The 13,863-nt window shown below is 55.7% G+C and overlaps 2 long non-coding RNA genes across 2 annotated transcripts; one reads left to right on the top strand and one right to left on the bottom strand.

The window, feature by feature from the left end:
• Nucleotides 1-852: 852 nt before the first annotated feature.
• Nucleotides 853-1,814, bottom strand: LOC103881065. Its single transcript, XR_001898810.3, has 2 exons — nt 1,615-1,814; nt 853-1,249 (listed from the first exon to the last, which is right to left on the bottom strand). It is a non-coding gene; the product is annotated as an uncharacterized LOC103881065 (long non-coding RNA).
• Nucleotides 1,815-4,996: 3,182 nt separating this feature from the next.
• Nucleotides 4,997-8,212, top strand: LOC116273579. Its single transcript, XR_004181897.1, has 2 exons — nt 4,997-5,053; nt 6,231-8,212. It is a non-coding gene; the product is annotated as an uncharacterized LOC116273579 (long non-coding RNA).
• Nucleotides 8,213-13,863: the final 5,651 nt, after the last annotated feature.

Below are 13,863 nucleotides of genomic sequence, written 5' to 3'. Positions count from 1 at the left end.
CTTGCTTAAGCTATCACAATGCTTTCACGTGAACCCCTTAGAGTCGTAAGCTCTTAAAAGCACCAGGAATTTCCTTTTTGGGGAGCTCAGCTCTTAAGATGGAAGTCTGTCAGCGCTCCTGGCCGAATACAGCCCTTCCTTCTTTAACCTGGTGTCTGAGGAGTTTTGTTTCTGGCTTGTCCTGCTATAATGCCAGCCACCGGGAGGCTGAGGTACGAGAATGGCTTGAACCTGGGAGGCAGAGGCTGCAGTGAGCCGAGATCACACTATTGCACTCCAGCCTGGGTGACAGATGACAGGGCGAGACACCATCTCAAAAAAAAATAGAAAACAAAAATTGCCAACACATGAAATCTGGAGAACACATACACCGTACACATCTGTACATACCTCACAAACCCTGTAAACATGTCGCATCTCACCGGAGACCAACCCAGAATGAGAAAACCCAGACCCGGAATTTTCCCAGGACCAAACCCATCTATATTCTATAACCCCAAACCTCAAAGCCTAACCCTAACCCCAACCCCTACAGTTCAGGGCCCCCCGTCCCTGTGGTTCCAGCTAAAGACAACCTGCCCCCCTGTGGGTTTGCAGGCCCTTTGGTGGGGGTGGGAGCTGGGGGCCACACACAGCTCTCAGAGCCTGAGCCATTCCTTTACATCCTTCCTTCCTTCCTCCCTCCCTCCCTCCCCTCCTTCCCTTTTTTTTTTTTTCAGCGTCTTGCTCTGTCACCCAGGCTGCAGTACACTGGCACGATCACAGCTAACTGCAGCCTCGGCCTCCCACGCTCAAGTGATCATCCCACCTCATCCTCCAGAGAAGGTGGGACCACAGGAGTGTGCCATCGCACCCAGCTGATTTTTCCATTTTTATTTTGTAGAGATGAGGCCTCCCGATATTGTTCAGGCTTTAAAGTATTTCTCGAAATTCCAGAGGATCTAGAAGTTCTGGCCTCCCGTCAATATCCCTTTCCAAGATGAAACGGAAAATCCTCTAATCACCCCAGGACACCTTTTCCAGCTGTATGACCACTTCCTTTCAGCCGGCTAGAGTGAAGCTAGGCGAAGAACGGACCTACGCCTGCGCACGGGCGGCTTTGAACTCACTGAGATCTGTAAGAGACTTTTAAAAAATTTCCCACAATGAAAACGAAGTTCCCTCCAGTGAGCCTCGAGCACAGCCAGGGAAGGCAGCTACCGGGCCACGCCAATGGCCAGGGATGGGAGAGTCTGAGGTGTCCATTCTCCTGTGGATGGGGTCACACGTCAGAACCGCACCACGAACCCGTTTCCTGCCCCTCGGAAACAGGCCGCCACGCCTTCCTTCCCCTCACCTTGACCCTCCCATTCTGCCCCACCTGTCTGGATCACGAGGACCCCAGCTCAGCAGATGGGAACCGGATCAAAAACAGAAACAGCCCTGTCCCTCCCACAAGTACCAGCCCCAGACCCCCTGCTCCACCCTCCAGACCACAGGGAGACCCCATGCAAAGCACACCCAGACCCCCGCTCCTCCCCTCGGGGCCACCCCCAGACTCCCGCTCCTCCCCTCGGGACCACCCCCAGACCCCGCTCCTCCCCTCGGGGCCACCCCCAGATCCCCGCTCCTCACCATCCGTCAGGAGGGGTAGCGGGGAGAGGCGTCTCGGGAGGGCTCAGGCCACTCTCCCAGGAGCGAAGGGAGGAAGACAGAGTCACGGGCCGAGCAGAAATCACCCGGGACTCACGGAGACAGCAGCACCGGAGACGGACAGAGGGACGGAGAAGGGCTACAGCAGGCAAAGGCCGTGAGGCTTTCTGCAGCCGGCGTGCGGAGAATGAACGGAGAGCGACGGGGAGCGACGCGGAGTGAAGGGGAGTGAAGGGGAGCGACGGGGAGCGACGGAGAGTGACGGGGAGTGACGGAGAATGAACGGAGAGCGACGCGGAGTGAAGGGGAGCGACGGAGAGTGACGGAGAGTGACGAAAGTAGACGATGCCTGACGGAGAGTGACGGAGAGTGACGGAGAATGAACGGAGAGCGACGGGGAGCGACGGAGAGTGACGAAGGTAGACGATGCCTGACGGAGAGTGAACGGAGAGTGACGGAGAATGAACGGAGAATGAACGGGGAGCGGCGGGGAGCGAGGTAGAGCGACGGAGAGTGACGGAGAGTGACGAAGGTAGACGATGCCTGACGGAGAGTGACGGAGAGTAACGGAGAGCGACGGAGAGTGACGAAGGTAGACGATGCCTGACGGAGAAGAGCCGAGCGGAGCTGAAGGGCGGCGGAGAGCGACGGAAAGTGGCGAGAATGGACGGACAGGGACGGGGACTGACGGATACTGACGAAGAGTCACGGAAATGATCCGAGGGCGACAAAGAGGAAGGCGAACTGGCGAGCTGCAGCAGGCCGAGCCTAATCGGAGATGACGGAAAGTGACGAAGAGGAACGAGGAGTAAAGAGGGGTGACGAAAAGAGCCGAAGCTGTTGAAGGCGAAGAGCTAAGTGAAGAAAGACCGCAGAGGTGAGCTGGTGCGCTGCGGCGGCCCGTCCCCGACTGGGCGGGACCCTGCGGAGTTCCCAGCCGGGCAGGACGCGAGCGAGGGAGGGCGTGGAGGGCCGTGGGTCCGCCTGCCCTGAGGCCGCAGGGCTGGCACCGAGGTGACCGGGGGGGAGGCGCACCGCGGCCCCCTGGCGGCCTCTGCGCGGAGCCCAAGCCCGTGTTCTGCGCCCTTCTGCGGGCCTCGGCGCCCAGCCCGGGCCCTGACGCGCACCTCCGGCTCCAGCCAGCGCCCGGGCCCGCCAGGCTGAGGAGCGGCGGAGGCTCGCGGCCCCCGGACCCCAGGCCGAGTCCCCGGAGCCCGGCCGAGCCCGAGTGGGGCCCTCGTGCGGACCGAGAGGGCGGCGGAGGGGCCCACGGAGCCCGGCCCAGCCCGCACCGCGCCTGCTGCTGCCACCCGCGGCTGCCTTGGCCCAACCCCGTTCCCGCAGCGACCCAGCCCCGGGGGGAGCCGGCCCGGGGCGAGCTGCGGGGCCTGGACGGGGCTGCGCGGCGGGGCGGGGCTGGCGCGCTCGGTCCTCTCCCTGCCTCTCTCCCTAGGGCTCTGTTCCCTCCTGTGGCGCAGTGTACAAAACACGGAGTTGGCCATGCTGGCCGTCTTCAGGGCGCAGGTCGGTGGGACTCTGAGCACATTGGCGTGGTGCGCCCGGCACCACCGTCTGGCTGCAGAACGTTCGCATCTTTCCATGAACAGCTCTCCACTCCGCCTCCCCCAGCCCGTGACAACCTCCATTCCACGTTTCGTCTCTCAGTTTGACCTGCTAGGTACTGAGATCTCCTAGGTACTGAGACTTCCTCGGTGCTGAGGTCGCCTCGGTGCTGGGACCTCCTAGGTCCTGAGACCTTCTAGGTACTGAGACCTCCTCGGTACTGAGGTCGCCTCAGTGCTGGGACCTCCTAGGTCCTGAGCCCTCCTAGGTACTGAGGTCTCCTAGGCATTGAGATCTCCTAGGTACTAAGACCTCGTCGGTGCTGAGGTCGCCTCGGTGCTCAGACCTCCTAGGTACTGAGACCTTCTAGGGACTGAGACCTCGTCAGTACTGAGGTCCCCTAGGTACTGAGACCTCCTCGGTACTGAGGTCGCCTCGGTGCTGGGACCTCCTAGGTCCTGAGCCCTCCTAGGTACTGAGGTCTCCTAGGCATTGAGATCTCCTAGGTACTAAGACCTCGTCAGTGCTGAGGTCGCCTCGGTGCTCCAGACCTCCCTAGGTACTACAGAGACCTTCTAGGGTTCTGAGACCTCGTCAGTACTGAGGTCCCCTAGGTACTGAGACCTCCTGGGGGTACTGAGGGTAAGCCTCCGGTGCTGGGACCCCTCCCTGGGTCCTGGAGCCCTCCTAGGTACTGAGGAGTCTCCCTGGAGGCATTGAGATCTCCTAGGTACTAAGACACCTGCGTCAGTGCACAGGGGTGGCCTGGGGTGCTCCAGACCTCCTAGGTACTGAGACCCAGCTAGGAGTGAGACCTCGTCAGTGCCTACAGGGTCCCCTAGGAGTACTGAGACTTGCTCACACCAGAGTACTGGGAGTAAGCCTCGGTGCTGGGACCTCCTGGAGTCCTGGGCCCTCCCTAGGTACTGAGGTCTCCTGGGCATTGAGATCTCCTGGAGTGCTAAGACCTCGTCAGTGCTGAGGTAGCCTCGGTGCTCAGACCTCCTGGGTACTGGGACCTTCCTGGGACTGAGACCTGCGTCAGTACTGAGGGGTCCCCTGGGTGCACAGAGACCTCCTCGGTGCTGAGGTGCATCTCGGTGCTTCCAAGGACCTCCTGGGTCCTGGGCCCTCCCTAGGTACTGAGGAATCTCCCTGGGCATTTGAGATCTCCTAGGTGATTGCTAAGATTTATAAATTAGGTGCTGAGGAGTAAGCCTCGGTGCTCAGACCTCCCTAGGCACACAGGATCTCCTGAGTGCTGAGATCTCCTGGGTGATCGAGACCTCCTCGGTGCTGGGAGTGGCCTCGGTGCTCAGACCTCCTAGGTACTGCTGAGCCCTCCTGGGCACTGAGATCTCCTGGAGTCCTGAGCCCTCCTCACGTGCCTCTGAGGTCTCCTAGGCACTGAGATCTCTCCCTAGGTACTAAGACCTGCGTCAGTGCTGAGGAATTACCAGCCTCACGGTGCTCAGACCTCCTAGGTACTGAGACCTTCTAGGGACTGAGACCTGCGTCAGTACTGAGGTCCCCTAGGTGCCTGAGACCTCCTCGGTGCTGGGAGATTAAGCCTCAGTGCTGAGACCTCCTAGGTGCTGGACAGCCTTCCTAGGTACTGAGGTCTCCCTGGGCACTGAGATCTCTAGTGAAGGTAGGACCTCCCTGCAGTTTCAGGGGTGCCCCTCGGTGCTCCAGACCTCCTAGGCACTGAGATCTCCCTGGGTCCTGAGCCCTCCCACAGGTGCCTAGGGTCTCCTAGGCACTGAGATCTCCTAGGTACTGAGACCTCTCGGTGCTGGGGTGCCTCAGTGTTGTGACCTATAGGTACTGAGGTCTCCTAGATACTGAGACCTTCTAGGTACTGAGACCTCCTGAAATTGCACTGAGGTAAGCCTCGGTGCTGGGACCTCCTAGGTACTGAGCCCTCCCTAGGCACTGAGATCTCTGGGTCCTGGGCCCTCCACTGGGTACTACAGGGAGTCTCCCTGGGCACTGGGATCTCCTAGGTGCCTAAGACCTCCGTCCCAGTGCTGAGATTAAGCCTCCTGATTATCTCGAACCTCCGTTACTGGGACAGCTACAGGACTGAGACCTCTCGTCGTGATGCTAGTCCCCTAGAGTGCTAGGATCCCGGTGCTGGGAATTGCAAAGCGCACTCAGTGCACAGGACTGCCTCCTGGGTGCTGAGACCTTCTAGGTGTCTCCTGGGCACTGAGATCTCCTGAGTAGTGAGACCTCCTGGGTGCTAGGGGAGCCTGGGTGCTCCAAGACCTCCCTAGGCACTGAGATCTCCTGGAGTCCTGGGCCCATCCTGGGTACTACAGGGTCTCCTGGGCACTGAGATCTCCTGAGTACTACAGAGACCTCCTTGGTGCTGCAGGGGGGTGCCTCGGTGGTGTGACCTCAGGTACTGAGGTCTCCCTGAATACTGAGACCTTCTAGGTACTGGTCCTCCTCACAGAGTGCTGGGAGTGCTTCCTGGGTGCTTCTGGGACCTCCTGGGCTGGGCCACTCCTAGGCACTGAGGATCTCCTGGGTCCTGAGCCCTCCCTGGGTACTACAGGAGTCTCCTAGGCACTGGGGATCTCCTGGAGGTACTAAGACCTGCGTCAGTGCTGAGGAATTAAGCCTCGGTGCTCAGACCTCCTAGGTACTAGCAGAGACCTTCTAGGGACTGAGACCTCGTCAGTGCTGGGGTCCCTAGGTACTAGGACCTCCTCGGTGCTGGGGAATTAAGCCTCAGTGCCTGGACACTCCTAGGTGCTGAGACCTTCTAGGTACTTCAGGGTCTCCTGCCCTGAGATCTCCTATAGGTAGTGAGACCTCACCGGTGCACTGGAGTGCCTCGGTGCTCAGACCTCCTAGGCACTGAGATCTCCTAGGTCCTGAGCCCTCCTAGGTACTGAGGTCTCCTAGGCACTGAGATCTCCTAGGTACTAAGACCTCGTCAGTGCTGAGGTCGCCTCGGTGCTCAGACCTCCTAGGTACTGAGACCTTCTAGGGACTGAGACCTCGTCAGTACTGAGGTCCCCTAGGTACTGAGACCTCCTCGGTGCTGAGGTCGCCTCGGTGCTGGGACCTCCTAGGTACTGAGCCCTCCTAGGCACTGAGATCTCCTAGGTCCTGAGCCCTCCTAGGTACTGAGGTCTCCTAGGCACTGAGATCTCCTAGGTACTAAGACCTCGTCGGTACTGAGGCCGCCTCGGTGCTGGGACCTCCTAGGTCCTGAGACCTTCTAGGGACTGAGACCTCCTCGGTGCTGAGGTCGCCTCGGTGTTGTGACCTAGGTCCTGAGGTCTCCTAGGCAAGGAGATCTCTTAGGCACTGAGACCTCGTCGATACTGAGGTCGCCTCCGTACTGAGACTTTCCAGGTACTGAGGTCTCCTAGGCACTGAGGCCTTCTGCTGTCGGAGGTGGGAAACTACTCGGAGGTAGAGCAGAACCAAGACCTTCCCCTGAGGGTGGTGGGCTGAGCCGTGTCTTCCTTTCTAGGGGTCTTCTATTCATGCCATCCATGAGACAGCCCCGTGCTCTTCTGACGCATTCCCATGTTACTGAAGACTCAGTGTCGTCTTTGTTACTGTGACGTTGCGGGTTCGCGATGTGCTGCAGTATTCTGTTTTTCCAGCGTATCCAAGGAGACGTGTAGTGCCTAAGAGCATGAGTGCTGCAAAAAGGGTGGTTTGTTCCAACCCAAGCTTGACCAGGACTGGTTCTCTCATATGGGTCAAGTTCCCTGAACTTCTCTGTGCCTGAGTTTCCTTGGCAGAAGAACAGGGACAGTAAATGTACCCGTCTGTGTGAGTGTTCAGGGCTGGGCTTCACTGAAAACTACCTTCCCATAGTCCTGGAGGCTGAGGTCTGAGAGCAAGGTGTCCTCAGTCGGGCTGGTTCCTCCCAAAGCCCCTCTCCTCGGCTTGCGGACGCCATCTGGCGTATGCTTATAGGGTCTTTTCACTGTGCCCAAGTATCCCTGGCATCTCTTCCCTCTCACGAGAACAGCAGGTTGCTTTAGGGCGCACCCTGACAGCCTCGTTCTAACACTATGAGGCCAAGTACACTCACATTCTGAGGCACTGGGGTTAGGGCTTCAACATCTACTTCCGAGGCTGGAAGACGATAAATTCCTGTTGACGTACCCACCCGGCTTCTGGGCACTGGTTACAGAAGCCCCAGGAAACCAGCCCAAAGACACAGCGGTCCCTCCACTTGGCTCTGATCCAGAGTGAAGCCAGTGTGGACTGCCTGCCTTTGGGGAATATGAATGCCCGATGGGAAGGAATTCTTTGTACCGTATCGTTGCCTCCATGTAACTCTGAAGTTGTGTCAAAATAAACATTAATGAAAATTCTCAGCAAAAGTCATATATATTCTTGCCAGGGCGACACACCAGCTAATGACTGTATCGCTTCCTTTGTTTTGGGCTCAATGTTATGAACTGGGTACAGGAACGCCTGCCGTTTACCTCGGGCCTCTCAAAAGCCCAGACAAGCACAGGCAACAAAAGCAAAAACAGACAGATGGTCCAACATTGAGGTTAAACATTTCTGCACGTGAAACAACAGTGTAAAAGAGGAAGGCCTCTTTGCCAGTGGAGACACAGGAAGGCATCGGTCTCCTGCTGGTCCCTGGGCAATGGAATGTCGCGGTGTAAAACCCAATTGTGTGTTCTATTTACTGCGATAGGAGAAAACCGCCTTAGGGCTGGAGGTGAGCTGTGCGTGCTAGTGGCAATGCTGCTCTTTAATGCACGAAAATGTTTGTGGGATGTTTGTATTTGCACATCAAAGCACAGCACCTTTCCTTAAACTTATTGATGACACAGAGATCTCTGTTTGCATGTTTTCCTGCTGACCCTCTCCCCACTATTACCCTATTGTCCTGCCACTTCCCCCTCTCCGAGATGGTAAAGAGATAATGATCAATAAATACTGAGGGAACTCAGAGGCCGGTGCAGGTGCCGGAGCGTCCTCCGTATGCTGAGCGCCGGTCCCTGGGCCCACTTTTCTTTCTCTATACGTTGTCTCTGTGTCTTTCTTTTCTCAGTCCCGTCCCACCTGATGAGAAACGCCCACAGGTATGGAGGGGCAGGCCACCCCTTCACATATAATGAAATAGGAATCAGCCCTAAAAAGGAAGGAATGAGGCCGGGCGCGGTGGCTCAAGCCTGTAATCCCAGCACTTTGGGAGGCCGAGACGGGCGGATCACGAGGTCAGGAGATCGAGACCATCCTGGCTAACATGGTGAAACCCCGTCTCTACTAAAAAAATACAAAAAATTAGCCGGGCGAGGTGGCGGGCGCCTGTAGTCCCAGCTACTCGGGAGGCTGAGGCAGGAGAATGGCGTAAACCCGGGGGGCGGAGCTTGCAGTGAGCTGAGATCTGGCCACTGCGCTCCAGCCTGGGCGACAGAGCGAGACTCCGTCTCAAAAAAAAAAAAGGAAGGAAGGAATGGTGAGACAGGCTACCACACGGACTCACCTGTGGGTAACGAGATAAGCCAGACACAAAAGCGCTGTGTGACCCCACTCCTACGAGGTCTCTGGAGGACTCAAATCCATAGACACAGACAGTAGAATGGTGGGTGCCAGGGGCTGGGGGAGGGGAAATGGGGCACCCTTGTTTGATGAGGATGGAGTTTCTGTTCGGTAAGATGAAGAAGTTGTAAATATCTGTTATACAACAATGCTTATATGATTAACACTGCTGAATTGTATCCTTAAAAATAGTTTAAAGGGGCCGGGCGCGGTGGCTCACGCCTGTGATCCCAGCATTTTGGGAGGCCGAGGCAGGTGGATCACGAGGTCAGGAGATCCAGACCGTCTTGGCCAACATGGTGAAATCCCGTCTCTACTCAAATACAACAAAATTAGCCGGACGTCGTGGCGGGCGCCTGTAATCCCAGCTACTCGGGAGGCTGAGGCAGGAGAATCGCTTGAACCCGGGAGGTGGAGGTTGAAGTGAGCTGAGATCGCACCACTGCACTCCAGCCTGGGCAACAGAGCAAGACTCTGTAAAAAAAAAAAAAAAAAAAAGGAGTTGGAAGGGTTAACTTTATATTATCTGGTTTTTACCTCCATTAAACAAAATAAAAGCTGAGTGAGGTAGCTTATCACTGTAATCCCAGCACTTTGGGAGACCAAAGCAGGATTACTCGAGCTCAGAAGTTTGAGACCAGCCTGGACAACATGGTGAGACCCCATCTCTGCTAAAAAAAAAAAAAAAAATTATTTAATTAGCTGAGTGTGATGGTGTGCACCTATAATCCCCAGATACTCAGGAGGCTGAGGCAAGAGGATTGCTTGAGCCTAGGAGGTGGAGGCTGTGGTGAGCTGCGATGGCACCACCACAATCCAGCCTGGGTGACGGAGTGAGATCCTGCCTCAAAAAAACAAAATTAAATGAAGTAAAATTAAAATAAAAACGCCAGGCTAATGATATATTTCTTTTATTAATAAATGTGGGAAGCTTACTTTAACATGATGTCAATAAACGTGATTATGGTTCTTCCAAATTCGGGGTCCCTGGTGAGAGAAAAAGAATATGATGGAGTCGGCCGCAGCGGCTCACGCCTGTCATCCCAGCACTGTGGGAAGCCAAGGTGGGCGGATCTCCTGACGTTGAGAGTTCGAGACCAGCCTGACCCACATGGAGAAACCTCGTCTCTAAAAATACAAAAAATTAGCCAGGTGTGGTGATGGGAGCCTGTAATCCCAGCAACTGGGGAGGCTGAGGCAGGACAATTGCTTGAACCCGGGAGGAGGAGGTTGCAGTGAGCTGAGATCGCACCACTGCACTCCAGCCTGGGCAGCAAGAGTGAAACGCCATGTCAAATAATAATAATAACTAAGGTAAAGTGCCTCAGGGTGAAGAATTTGGATACCGCTTGACTGAAGGCCACCTGGGGCCACTTCAGCCCTCGTTTCTGTGGTTTATGGCCTGTGGTGTCTTCCCTTCCCTGGCAGTTCTCGTGGGTGCTGTATTGAAACATTAAAACGAGACGGCGTCCCTGCGAGGCTCCCGAGGGAGGGAGCAGGAAGATCCATGTGGCATCTTGAAGGTACAGCGTGTTCTGCACAAATCTCCCAGGCCACAAGCAAGGACGAGTCAGCCGGCCCTGAATTCTCCAGCACAGTCAGGGCGCAAGTCAAAGGGCTTCCGATCAGACCTAAAGAGATCCCGCAGGAAGTCCTGACATTCACAGCAAGCAGGGCTCTGTGCGGGCCAACACGCCGCCCATGGGTGCTCTGGAAAATCACGTGAAGATGGTGCAAGTTAGAGAGTCCTAAAAGCAAGTCTCAGGCCAGATTCTGCCAAGTGCCTCTTTTGCAAACAAGCCCTAAAGATATCCCCAAAAGATATAGGACCTGATTTGGAAACAGGATACTTGCAGATGTAATCAAGTTGAGATGAGGTCATCCAGGAGTAGGGCAGGCTATAAATCCAATGCGTGGTGTCCTTACAGGAGAAGGGGAAAGACAGAAAATGCACAGAGAGAAGGCCGCGTGGAGGCAGAGGCAGGGACTGGAGGGAAGCAGCCACATGCCCGGGGACGCCTGGAGCCCCCAAGGAGCTGGGAGAGGCAGGAAGGAGCCTTCCCTAGAGCCTCGAGAGGGGGCACGGCCCTCTGACTTCCGCCCCCAGCACCGTGAGGATAAATATCTTTTAATCCCTGTTTGCTGGAGCGGCCCCAGAAAATGCACACACCCTGTTCTGCAGGATCCTGGGCGTGTAGGTGTCATTAAGGGCAGATAGAGACCAGACCGGCAACCTTTAGAGTCTGCATCGGGACCCCAGAAATCCTCAATCAGTGTGTGGTCCGAGGACAGCTGGAGAGCCACGTCTGGACCATCCCTGTGGCTGTGGCCTGAGCGCCCTGCACCTGAGCGCCGGCCTGCACTGGGTCTGATGCTTTCCAGCCTGTGTCTGCAGGGGTGGGAGGAGCTGGTGTCTCTCAGACAACCTCTTCATACCGATGAAAACCAAAAATAGAATTCTAAGCCCCTCAGCTGACTGAATGGACCCCCTTTTTGGCCAAGGGGACCGCAAAGAAACCTGAAAAGGTAGCTTAGGCTGTGACAGGAAGAGGGAGTCAGACAGGCCTCGTAATACCCTCCTCCCTTTGGAACTCAGGCACAACTGAGCAGCATTTGCGTGAAAACAGAGATCATAACGTGGGCACAACGGACTCGCTGTAGCAATAAGATATCAAATTCCAACCGGACTCTAGTATTATAGAATGAGACCACCACTTCTCCTGTTGTCCTTCCCAGCTTTTCCCCATCTCCCCTTTTCCCTGCTTTATAAGACAGGAGAAGGGGGAGAAAGCAAAAACTTGGAAAGAAACAGAAGATAAATAGCTAGGCGACCTTGGCGTCACCACCTGGCCCTGGTGGTTAAAATAATAATAATATTATTAACCCCTGACCAAAACTACTAGTGTTATCTGTAAATTCCTGACATTGTATGAGAAAGCACTGGAAAACTTTTTGTTCTGTTAGCTAATGCATGTAGCCCCCCATCACGTTTTCCACACTTGCTTGATTTATCATGACCCTTTTACATGGATCCCTTAACATTGTAAACCTTTAAAAAGGCCACGTATTTCTTCTTCAGGGAGCTCGGCTCTTAAGACGCGAGCCTGCCGACGATCCCGGCCGAATAAAAAAGCTCTTCCTTCTTTAATCCGGTGTCTGAGGAGTTTTGTCTGCGGCTCGTCCGGCTACAGTATAGCATCGCATGACAGAGAGCAGGCGTTAAAATACGTCAAAGTGTTTTACCCCAAAACATATTTCTTTCACGTACTTCAAAATGGCCCTCGAAGCCGTCTGTTGTGGGGGAAAGTTGCCTTCTAAAACTCCCTCATCTAAACTCAAGCATTTCTTCATGCTGACGTCAAGTTTTCAGGCAAAGCTTAACTCTTTCAGCCAATTACCAATCAGGGTGTCTTTAAAATCCACCGATGACTTACAAGTCTCCACTTTGAGAGACTTCGTCTCGGGGCAGAACCAATGTGCACCTTCCCTACACTGGTTTATGCCTCTGCTTATAACTTCTATCCTCCCAGAACGTATAAAATCAGGCTGTAACCCAGCCAACCCGGGCACGTGTTCTCAGACCCTCCTGAGGCTCCCGAGGTTACTTCTACATTTGTCACAGGCCAGGGTCACGTATACATTTGGCTCGGAGAAAACCTATTCAAATATTTTACAGTTTGGCTTTTTTGCCAACAGTGGAGACTCCAATGTCACCATTCATGTTGCTCATTAAGAAGCCACGACTTACACCGTGAAAACCTGTCAGAGGCGTTGGAACAAGAGCGACTCCATCTTGAACGGGGCCTGAGTGACTCCATGATGAACGGGGCCCGGGCGACTCCATGATGAACAGGGCCCGGGCGTCTCCATGATGAACGGGGGCCTGGGCGACTCCATCTTGAACGGGGCCTGAGCGACTCCATGTTGAACGGGGCCTGAGTGACTCCATGATGATCGGGGCCTCAGCGACTCCATGATGAACAGGGCCTGGGCGACTCCATGATGAACAGGGCCTGGGCGACTCCATCTTGAACGGGGCCTGAGTGACTCCATGATGAACGGGGCCCGGGAGACTCCATCTTGAACGGGGCCTGGGCGACTCCATCTTGAACGGGGCCTGGGCGACTCCATGTTGACCGGGGCCTGCAGAGGGGACGTGCACGGACTGGGAGCCTCAGGGCCCCGCTCCACAGCTCTGCAAAGTGCCGAACTGAGTGCCTTTCTGTGCAGCACAGTGTGGTGTAACCCGTGCCTGTGTCTGGTTCCAGGATGTTCTCGTCGCCTCCACTGGATCCTCTGCTTTTCGCTTTTTGCTTTCTTTCTTTCTTTCTTTCTTTCTTTCTTTCTTTTTTTTTTTGATAGAGTCTCACTCTGTTGCCCAGGCTGGAGTGCAGCAGTGTCATCTCAGCTCACTGCAGCCTCCCCCTCCTGGATTCAAGCAATTCTCCTGCCTCAGTGTCCCGAGTAGGTGGGACGACAGGTGTGGACCACCACGCCTCCATAATTTTGCTTTTTTTAAAGTAGAAATGAGGTTTTGCCATGTTGGCCAGGCTGGTCTGGAACTCCTGACCTCAAGTGATCCGCCCTCCTCGGCCTCCCAAAGTGCTGGGATGACACGTGTGAGCCCCCGCGCCTGGCCAGGAACCCCTGCTTTTATTAGCCTCTGCCACGCCGCGTCTCCAGCTCCTGGCAAGCAGTGTCCTGTGCCCTGTGCGTAGCGACTCATCCGTTCTGGACACCAAGTGGCAACACAATCCCAGCACGGGTGGCTGTTGGTGTCTGGCATCTCTCGCTGCCGTGGTGTCTATGAAGCTCCTCTGCTGTGGCAGGCCTCCGAGTTTCACACCTGACTGGCTGAAGCCTCTTCTCTGGTGTGGACTGCTGCGTTTACTTGGTCCATGACTCCACTGCTGGCCCAGGTACCCTCCCGCGTGCGCCCTCCTGTGTTCGCCCTCCCGTGTGCGTCCTCCCGTGTGTCCTCCTATGTGTGCATCCTCCCGTGTGCGTCCTCCCGTGTGCGTCCTCCCGTGTGTCCTCCTATGTGTGCATCCTCCCGTGTGCGCCCTCCCGTGTGCGTCCTCCCGTGTGTCCTCCTATGTGTGCATCCTCCCGTGTGCGTCCTCCCGTGTG

Source organism: Papio anubis, unplaced genomic scaffold (assembly GCF_008728515.1).
Source record: "Papio anubis isolate 15944 unplaced genomic scaffold, Panubis1.0 scaffold90, whole genome shotgun sequence".
NCBI classification, from domain to species: Eukaryota; Metazoa; Chordata; class Mammalia; order Primates; family Cercopithecidae; genus Papio; species Papio anubis.
This window is presented reverse-complemented; position numbering and strand designations above follow the sequence as displayed.